This window comes from Bison bison, unplaced genomic scaffold, assembly GCF_000754665.1.
Source record: "Bison bison bison isolate TAMUID 2011002044 unplaced genomic scaffold, Bison_UMD1.0 scf7180017864452, whole genome shotgun sequence".
Lineage (NCBI taxonomy): Eukaryota > Metazoa > Chordata > Mammalia > Artiodactyla > Bovidae > Bison > Bison bison.
Window position 1 is genome coordinate 4,540,448 of NW_011495014.1, and position 10,028 is coordinate 4,550,475.

At 37.7% G+C, this 10,028-nt stretch overlaps 1 long non-coding RNA gene across 1 annotated transcript in view; it reads right to left on the reverse strand.

Annotated features, from left to right (window-relative positions):
- LOC105002379 overlaps window positions 1–10,022 on the reverse strand; it is a 38,773-nt gene extending 28,751 nt beyond the window's left edge. Inside the window, exon 1 of the long non-coding RNA XR_826948.1 lies at window positions 9,769–10,022. This is a non-coding gene — a long non-coding RNA (uncharacterized LOC105002379). The remainder of the gene's footprint in view (window positions 1–9,768) is intronic.
- Window positions 10,023–10,028: the final 6 nt, after the last annotated feature.

The window sequence follows — 10,028 nt, forward strand, 5'->3', positions numbered from 1 at the left end:
GCAGTCCATGGAGTCACTAGGAGTCGGACACGACTGAGCGGCTTCACTTTCACTTTTCACTTTCATGCATTGGAGAAGGAAATAGCAACCCACTCCAGTGTTCTTGCCTGGAGAATCCCAGGGACAGGGGAGCCTGCTGGGCTGCCGTCTCTGGGGTCGCACAGAGTCGGATACGACTGAAGTGACTTAGCAGCAGCAGCAGCAGGAACTTATAAGCACGTCAAAATTTTTACATAAATCAGGTTGTTGTTGCATCTGAAAGGCAGTGGTAGGAGATAAATGAATAAATTCACAAGAAGTGCACGTAGTTTGGCAAGTCACTTATGGCTCCTGGAAATTTCATTTTTAATAAGGCACAAAGATTATTTAAAATGTTTATTCATTGCAGGGGTTTCCCTGGTAGCTCAGCTAGTAAAGAAAGCAATGCAAGAGACCCGAGTTGGATTCCTGGGTCAGGAAGATCCCCTGGAGAAGGGACAGGTTGCCCACTCCAGTATTCTTGGACTTCCCTGTTGGCTCAGATGGTAAAGAATTTGACTGCAATGCAGGAGACCTGGGTTTGATCCCAGGGTTGAGAAGATCCCTTGGAGGAGAGCATGGCAACCCACTCCAGTATTCTTGCTTGGAGAATCCCTATGGACAGAAGAGCCTGGAGGGCTATAGTCCACGGGGTTGCAAAGAGTTGGACACGACTGAACCACTAAGCACAGCACACTCATGCGAGAGGGCCACATAACAGAAGATAACGGGATCTCCAATAGATGTGCTCCTGGAAAACAGGTGTCTACACTGGCTGGTCATGGCACCACCCTTCTATCTTAGAAGACCTTAAATTGTTACTATTATTCTTCTATACTTTCTGTTATTCAGGGGTAGACTTTATTTTCTAAAAGTCATGGGATAAATGTATGTCTCCTAGATCTCAGAGAAGATGCTTAAGCTTTTCCCACAATTATTAACTGCTTTGTTAGCACAGCTGGCTATAAGTGGGGGTGAAGGGTAGGGGTGGTCTACAATAGTCCTGTTTTAAAGGAATAAGATATAACATAGGTTAAGATTTGATGATGAAATTTCATTTGTCAGTTTAGAGGATGGCTGAAAGGCAGTCTTGTGAGGGTTATGATAATAGAGCACTATTAAAGTAGAAAAAGGAATCCTGGAAACACCCCTTGATTTGGGATGGGTCACCAAAAGGATGTACTCTAGCAGTAATGGCAAATCAGAAGTAGTAAATCTTTAAATGACCTGGAGCTCAGCTTTGAGTCATCACCAGATGAGATAATTTCAGAGTGCTAGTGCTTCCAGAAGCAGGAAAAAGCAATTACAACCCTTTGGGCGGGAATCTAGTGTCATCCTGGGCCTCCACTTATTTCTAAAAGTTATTTTGCAAATCAATGTCAGGTAAACAAAAATAAATAACCAAGAGTTTAAAGAGACAAAAAGACGGGAATCAAATGTAATAAGAATGCAAATAGACACATGAGGGGTTCAAAGACTGGCATTATCAGACACATTTAAATAACACCTATGACTTTCAAGGAGATAAGCAAGAAGACTGAATTTTAACAGGTATTTAGATACCAAAAATAGGATAATTTCACATGAATTTATGTATGAATGAATGGATTTATTAATATCTTGGACTCAGCTTAAGAAAGATATGTCAGGAAAAAAATACCTAGCAGAAAGTATGAAAAAATAAAAATTTGGTAATACATGAAAAATGTCAATAGGCAAGGAGGGCACAGTGATAAGGTCTAAGATATACATAATTAGAATCCAAGAAAGGAGAGAAAGGGGAAGTAGCACTATTTGAAGAGATAATGGCTAAAAACATTTCTAAGATGACAAAAAATATTATGTAGCAGATTCAAGAGCACTTACAAACTGCAAGAAGAATAAAAAGAAGTTCTCACCTAGGTGCAACATAATAAAATTGCAGAATATTAAAGGAAAGGGAAACCTTAAGAATAAGGGGGGTAAATAGGGTTCAAATTACTTTCAAAATAAATGACAATTAGACTGAGTTGGTTTCGTCAGAGCAATGGAAGAATATATTCAAAGTGTTGAAAGAAAGTAGTGCCAAGTAGGAATTCTCTATGCAGCAAAAAATCCTTCAAATAGGAAGCTGAGCAGAAAAGATCATTTAACAAAATCCTATACTTCTTCATAGTAAAACATTCAAAACTAGGAATAGAAGTTTACTTTTTTAACTTGATAAAAGTCATCTATGAAAACACATAGCTAACAGCATACTTAAGGCTGAAAGATTGAATTGTCCCCCCATGATTAGAATCCAGACAAGGATATCTGTTCTCACCACTTTTATTCAATACTATACTATAGGCTCTAGTCAGGGCAATTAGACAAAAAGAAAAAAAAGAATAAAGAAGGCAAAATAAACTAAAAGGTATCCAGATTAGAAATTAAGAACTAAAATTGTCTCTATTTGCAAATGACCTGATCTTGCATATGAAAAATCCTGAGAGGGGAAAAAAATGCATCCTCAAATCTATTAGAACTAACAATTCAGTTCGGCAAGGTTGCGGGATACAGAATCAATATACAAAAAATCAATTTAATTTATATACACTAAAAATGAATAATTCAAAAATGAATTTAAGAAAATAATTCCATTTGCATTAGCATCAAAAAGGATAAAGTACTTAGTAATAAATTTTTAAAAAGTAGTACAACATTTATAATCTGAAAACCACAAAACACTGATGAAAGAAACTAAAGAAGACCTAAATAAAGGGAAAGATATCCCATGTTCATAGATTGGAAGATTCAATATTTAAAAGATGCAAATTCTTCCCCAAATTCATCTACAGATTCAATGCAATCCCTATCAAAATCTCAGTTGGCTCCTTTGCAGAAACTGACAAACTGATCTTAAAATTCAAGAGGAAATTAAGGGGATACAGAATAGCTTAAACAAACTTTAAAGAAAGGACAAAGCTGGAGGACTCACAATTCCCAATTTCAAAACTAACTAAAAATTTACAATAATAAAAAGAGAACAGGCATACGAAAAATAGAGCTCAATGGAACAGAATTGGAAGTCAAGAAGTAAATTAGTGGTCAACTGATTTTTCACAATGATGCCAAAATAATGCTATGGAAACAAAAGTCTTTTCAATACATAATGCTAGGACAATTGAATATATATATGTAAAAAAATGAAGTTGGACTCTTTTCACATGATATATAAAAATGTGTTATTGACTTAAACGTTAATAAGAGCTAAAACTCTAAAACTGAGAAGAAAACATAGGAGTATATATTTGTGACATCAGCTGTCTTAGATATGATACCAATAGCATGTGTCAAAAAAATTGGACTTTATCTAAGCTTACATTGTGATTTAAAATATCATCAGAAGTGAGAAGAAAACCCACAATGGGACAAATGAACCAACTGAAAAAAAAAAAAAAAGAAGACAAATGAACCAAGTGAAAAATGGGGAGGGGATCTGAAAAGACATATCTCCAAAGAAGATATATAAATGGTCAGTTGGTGCATGAAAAGATGTTCAACACTGTTAGCCATTTGGGCAGTGAAAATCGAAACCATAATGAGATACCACATGGCACCCACTGGAATGTCTATACTCAAAAGACAGAAAATAACAAGTGTTAGTCAAAATGAGGAGAAACTGGAAACTTTGTATACTGCTGGTGTAGACACTTTGGAAAATATTCTGGCAGTTCCTTAAATGATTAAACATATTTACCAAATAACTTTGCAATTTCAAAGAGAATTGAAAACATATGTCCACACAAAAACTTATAGGCAAATGTTCACTGTGGCACTATATGCAATAGCCAAAAAGTGGAAAAAAATCCAAATATCCATCAAGTGATGAACGGATAAACTGTCCATATAAATGCTACAACATGTATGAACCTTGAAAATGTATGCTAAGTGAATGAAGCCAGTCATAAAAGACCATATACAACAACTGTGTTGGGACTGCTGAATCCTGGCCACTAGACCACCAGGGAGTGTCCAACTATGTTGAGATACAGGTCACATATCACACAATTCACCACTTAAAATGTACAGTTCAACAGCTATTAATATATGCACAGATCTGTACAACCAACATTACAATTAATTCTAGAACATTTTTATCACACCCTGAAGAATCTCACGCCCATTAGCAATTATTTTCCATTTTACCCCAAGCCAAGTGGTCCTATGTAACCACTAATCTACTGTCTATCTCTACAGATTTGCTTATTCTGGACATTTCATATAAAAGTGTTTGATATCCTTGCATTGTTTGGAAAGATGGTTAAAATTAAATTATTTATTTATGCTGTAATCTCTGATACAATCACTAAAAGAATACTAAAAATGTGCATTATTCTCAAGTTAATAAAGCAGAAAACAGATGGCACATTCAAGCTGGGTAATTTGAAGAGAGTTTAATAAAGGAGCTCCTTATTAAGATGTGACTAAGTTTAAACAAGACAAAACAAAATATAACAAAAGGAGCTAGTGGAGAACTCCATTGTGTGAAGATCTAACCGAGTTTTTACTCAGCTTGCAAGCTGACAAATTATCCTGCTAGTTTCAAGGATCCTGGCAGAAGACACAAAACTCCTGGGTCAGAGACAAAGGACAGTTTGTCACTCACAGCAATAGCAGTAGCCAAAGTATCAGCATTTGTGCAGTTTTCTGAGCTTGAAATTCCCATAGGATTACATAAAGAGGTCAGGTAACACTTACACATGCAGTGGATTGCATTGCAAGAGAGGAACCATGCCACCTGACAGGAGAGAAAGGGAATAAACATCCCAATTTCATATTCTTCCCACTGTTCAGTTTCTTACTGGTTTCTTCCATTGAACAAAACCAACCAGAAGTCAGAAAGCAAGGAAGCCCTTTGATGTCATCCATAAACGTGACCTTCCTTGGGACCCAGGGCAGGGTGGGGAAAGATGGAAAATGAATCAATCAGGTACAAAAAATGGATAAGCAGAAGGAAAAACATGAAGTAATACAAAATAATTCAAGAGATGAAAGAAGGGGAAAAGAAACACAGAAATGGTTAGATAAGAAGACAGCACTTATTAGGATAAACATTTAACACAAAATATTCTTCAATTAAAAGCAATGATCATCTACTTGGATAAAAAAAAATTGGCTAAGAGACCTAATCATATGTCATAAAAGACACATAAAACGGAGATAAAAAATGCTGACACAAAGTATGGAAAACAGATGTACTATAAAACATCAGCCAAACTGTATGAATATCAAAGGAAAACTTTAAGGCAGAAAAGTTAATAGAGGTAAAGGAGAACAGCTCAAATGTTCAATGTTTCAATTTACCAAAAAGACCTACTAGTTCTAAATTTGTAAAATTATATACTAAAACTAACTTCTAAAAATTTAGCCTTAAAACATATAAAGCAAAATAAGAGTTAAAAAAATCCACATAGTGGGAGATTTTAATATATATCTCTCAGAATACAGTAGAATAAATAAATAAAAAGTCACTATGAATACAGAGAATTTAAACAACATGGTTGGCACACTGAAATGAAAACACCTTCTTTTCAACCATACGCATACTATTATAAATGTTGACCACATGCTTGGCCAAAAAGCAACTTTCAAAGGACTGAAATCACATAGAGTATTATCCATGACAACAAATAAATTAAATTATATTAAAAAAAAGAACAAAAGAAAAAGACAGCTAGAAAAAACTCTATCACAATGTAAAATACATTGAAATGAATAATAATCAAAATATAACTCACTGAAACTTGAAAGATACAGCTATGGTCATACTTGAGAGGAAACATATGTTTTTAAATGTGAATATCAGAAAATATGAAAAGCTAAATATCAATGAGCTATAAGCATCCACATAAAAAATTTAGGGAAAACAAAGGATGGCAAATAAACCCAAAGAAAGTAGAAGAGGGGAAAAAGAAAAGATTAGAACAGAAATAAGACAGCACACAGACAGACAACAAAGTCATTCCTGAAAAGCTTTAAAATTCATAAATTCTGGTGAATATCATCAAAAAGAAAAGAGAGAAAGCACAAATAGCTAATTTAGGACTAAGGAATAGGCCAATACAATACATCCTTTAGGTATTAAACAGTTAAGAAGAAAATATGAATAATTTTCTGCTAAAATATTTCCCTGATGGCTCAAGCAATAAAGAATTCACCTGCAATGAAGCAGAAGCAGGAGACGTGGGTTTGACTCTTGGGTCAGGAAGATCCCCTGGAAGAGGAAATGGCAACCAACTCCAGTATTCTTACCTGGAAAATCCTATGAACACAGGACCCTGGAGCATGGGGTCACAAAGAATCAGACACGACTAAGCAACTGAACATGTAAAACATTTAAAAATTTAGATGAAAGAGAAAAATTCTTATAAAATGCTGCTTGTCAAAATTGTCACTAGAAGAAATAAGAATATTAGATTAAGAATACTTGAGTAGTCCTGTAATTATGAAGAACAGTTTCTCAAAAAATATCAGTGATGTCTAAGATATAAGACAGAATGGGAGAACAGATTTACAAGACATTAAAAAAAAAGCCCATAACAAGAATATAACTAGAATAAGAAAAAGACAGACAACTAATCATAAAACGGGCAGGAGAACTGGTACTTAGCAAAAGAGAAGTCCAAATGGCAAATAATCACGTGAACAAGTGCTCAACCTCATCAGTCATCAAGAAAAGTCAAATTCCACCATGAGGTATTTCTGTACATACACCAGAATGTCTATTGTACAAATTCAAGGATGTGAACAACTGGGGAAACATGCATTGCTGGTGTGCTGAAAATTGCTACAGTTAATTTGAGAAACTGTCAGTATCTAACAGGAGAGGAGCATAGACACAGCATGACCTCACAATGCCAGTTCTGTATACATGCTCCGCAGAAATGCATGCACACCACCAAGAGAAGGGTGTAAAATGTTCACTGCAACAGTACTGCTGTTGCTGCTGCTAAGTCGCTTCAGTTGTGTCCGACTCAGTGCGACCCCATAGACGGCAGCCCACCAGGCTCCGCCGTCCCTGGGATTCTCCAGGCAAGAACACTGGAGTGGGTTGCCATTTCCTTCTCCAATGCATGAAAGAGAAAAGTGAAAGTGAAGTCGCTCAGTCGTGTCGGACTCTTAGCGACCCCATGGACTGCAGTCTACCAGGCTCCTCCATCCGAAACAGTCTAAAGCTGGAAATAACCCAGATGCTTATCAGTAGTAGAATGTATATATAAATTGTGGTATTTACATACAATTGAAGAGTTAGAAAAACTAGAGAAACTTGTAAAAGCATGGAAGAATAAACAAAATAAACAAAAGTATGGAAGCATATAGTAAACAATGGGTGAAGGGAACCACCAAGTCAAGCACAAAAGGGTCCTACAGCATGATTCTATCTACATAAAGGTCCAAACCAGACAACCTACTCTATTGTGAGTAGGGATGGATACTTATGGTTAAACTATGAGTTTACTATGATTACTTGGAAAAATCTGGATTGGAGGGCGGGGCTTTGGGATGACTGACAATAATGCATTTCATCATCTGACATGAGTGTTTGCCTTATGATAAATCATCACACAGTTCTGTTTGTGACCTTCTTTTCTGTACATGGGCTATCTTTCCCAATATAAAGGGTTAAGCAATTTGATTGGTTGAGAAAGGGAGAGAACAAAGCAAAGAGGTCACATTTTCCTTAGGGGTAGGAAGGCTAGGATTCCTAGAGAGAGACCAAGGGGCAGAAAAGGCTTACAGTAGGGGAGGGGCCAGGAGACAAACTGCTTATCCTTTACCATTTTACAGGCTCAAGTCAAAAATGAACAGCCGCTAGGGGAGGACTGGCTCTGTGGTGACAAGGTACCTGCTTTACTGTTTCAGATATCTTCATTAGTTATGGGAAGGAAAATCTCTTTTGAACTTCCCTTTTCACAGAAAAATGCCTCTGTATTCTCTTAGGCTGTACTAGGTCTCATAGTACTCTGCACCTTTTATATTGCATAGTTCTTTATTCAGAATCTTTTTTTTTTTTTTAATCTCTTGGATACAAAAGCTAGTTCTTTTGTTGGCTTGCTTCAAAAATGTGAATGAGGGAACTGTATCATTCTTGATATAGATCCTCAAGGTGTCTGGGACTAAATTCAATATTTAATGTCAATCTACAAGACAATACTATTTAAGTTCTCATTCCTCAGAGATTTGTTCTTTTCCTTTTTGCCCCCTCCCCCACCCCCCGCCATTACTACAGGTATAACAAGTTTTACTCATGGGGGTTAGAGGAGGAGTATAAAGCCTGCAAATGGATACTCCCTGGATTCCCACTAAATGAGAAAATGCCCAGAGAGGGGAGACACAATTGAGATCTCATTCCAACCACTGAATATTCTTTCCTGAGGTTAAAATTTTATGCTGGTAAGTGGAGCAGTATACACTACTGGGAAATAGTATTTCCAGTGATTCCAAAGATATAGTTTCCACCTACTCTTTCCTCTGGCAAAAAAAGACAGCCTGCTCTCTCTTTCTCTGTATGAGACAGAAAGACAAAGAGAGAGTTGTTGAGTAGGGAGGGGACAAACCTCAGCCACTGATTCACTCTCCTGTTAGAATGTTCAAACTATATCATTTTCAGAAAGGAGCAATGACTGCCTTCAGGACTTTTGGATGAAAATAGGAATGATTGATGATGATGATGATGAAGAAAATATATTTCTTTCTTTATGTTTTTAGCTCAAGTTATCTGCAAATACATGCTTCTTTTTTATTTTGCTGGAAAGACTTCAACATATCTGTATGTTTTTACATTAAACTCTCTTGAAATCCACATAGAATCCAGACCATCCTTCAGGGAATAGGATGTGAATGAGGGCTTTGCCTGGCACACAGCACCAATATGTTAGCTATCATCATGATTAGTATTACTAATTTTATCCCTCAGGGGACCTACCACTTGGTCTGGGCTTAGCCATTGCATTGCATAAAGTGTCCTGGAGACCACTCTTGATGTGTAATCCAGGTCAACACTGCTATTTATTGGGTTTTAATTTTGACGTGAGCAAAACTTGGATTCTGTAAGCTCTTTGACTCAAAATTTTGTGCCTCTGTGAAGTACTACAGATTTCTCACAGGCTGAGGAATTAGCAAACCCTGGGTGTCGGCAGTGGTTGGTGCCATGGTGTGTGTGTGTGGGGGTGCTGGGATGGTGGGGGACACACAGATATGGAGCAGGGGGGGTTGCCAGTTTCTTTAGAAGGCAGTGTTTGCCTTTCCCTGGGCAGAGGTTGTGAAGGTTAAGAAAACCTGGTTAACAGAAGCCAGGGACAGATGTTACCTAATTTGGTCAAAGAACAAAGAGTGTATAAAACATTTGGAAATCCCGAACAGTGCACTGGGATGGGGCACTTACTGGAAGGGCAGAAACAGATTTACCACCCAGAATTCAGAGTAGGGCGACTGCATCTCAGGTGAGCATAATGTAATTACCACTTCAAACAGTCTGGATTTGGGGCATGGAATCTTTTGGGTCGGAAGCTTCACTGCACTAGTTCACTAGCCCTGTATTGTCCCAGGTACTCCATGACTTTGAGCCTCAATTCCCTTATCTGTAAAACGGGGTAAACATCTAATTTATGAGGCCGTTGTGAGGTAGAACAGGACTAGGTAGAGTGGGGACCCATTAGATGAGAGCTGCTCTTATCAGAAGAAAATGAACAATTTTCCTAATTCCTAAGACGTCAGGTTTACGCATACCTTACTCAGAATTCTCAAACATCTCAGTAGTTTTCGGCACCGATTGTACTGCCTGTTCCCCGTCCACCCCTTCTCCCTCGCCGGCGTCCTCAGCTGCGGAGTGGAAGCAAGAGGCACGTGGGGGAAAGACTGGGACAGACCTGGTCCCCCGCTCTCCTGGCACGGTGGGCCTGTCATGGCGGCCCAGCGACAGCTCTCCGACAGCACAGCAAGAAGAATGAAAAGGTCTCGGGGGTCAGGGCTGCACAGACCCCTGCCCC